Genomic DNA, 783 nt, shown 5'->3' with positions numbered 1-783 from the left:
TGAACAAGTGAGCTCAACACAATAAAGTGGAGCGACAAAGTCACAAACAAAGTCTCAAACATAAAAAACAACCAATCAAAACCTGAAAACAATTCCTAATGTTATCTCCGGCAATGCCATCAACAATAAAAAAGATCCAAACTACACAATTCTCTGTAGCTGGTCAAAGACCTGAGAAACACCTCTTCCACTCCGGTTTCCTTCTTATTAAAGATCCGCCTATTCCTCTCTAGTCATACATTCCAAATAACTCTCGGTCCACCTTTTAATCGAATTTCCGAAAATTTCTCAAGCCATTTTACACTCAATAGAACTCTATCAATACGACTGCAGGAGCGGCCTCTGAACCAAGTAAATTTTCGATCATTCAACGGTAGGTCCACTAACTGAATATCTTGAACCCAATCCTTGAACTCTTCTGCCGATGCTGTAACCTGTCCCGACCTTTCCTCTCTTCAATCTGTATAACCTCATTAAAGTCTCTCATATAACATATCAGACCTCGACCTAACCCAGCTACAAAATTCAGTTCCTCCCACACAGCCAATTTCTCCAATTTAGTATGAGCACCATATACTAAATAGAACGTACAATTAAACTCATTTTTTAACAGTACTCCTTTAACACATAATCGTCTTTTTCCTTTGTAACAATTATTTATTTTAAATTGCATGTCATCCCACATTGATAATAGATCCCTGAATGTGCCTGTCGACTCTACAAACTCCCACTCTACAGTATCACTCCCCCAAATACGTACTACATCAAACTTAGTCACAACTT

The sequence above is a fragment of the Arachis ipaensis genome, chromosome B03 (assembly GCF_000816755.2).
Source record: "Arachis ipaensis cultivar K30076 chromosome B03, Araip1.1, whole genome shotgun sequence".
Classification (NCBI taxonomy): Eukaryota; Viridiplantae; Streptophyta; class Magnoliopsida; order Fabales; family Fabaceae; genus Arachis; species Arachis ipaensis.
This window is presented reverse-complemented; position numbering follows the sequence as displayed.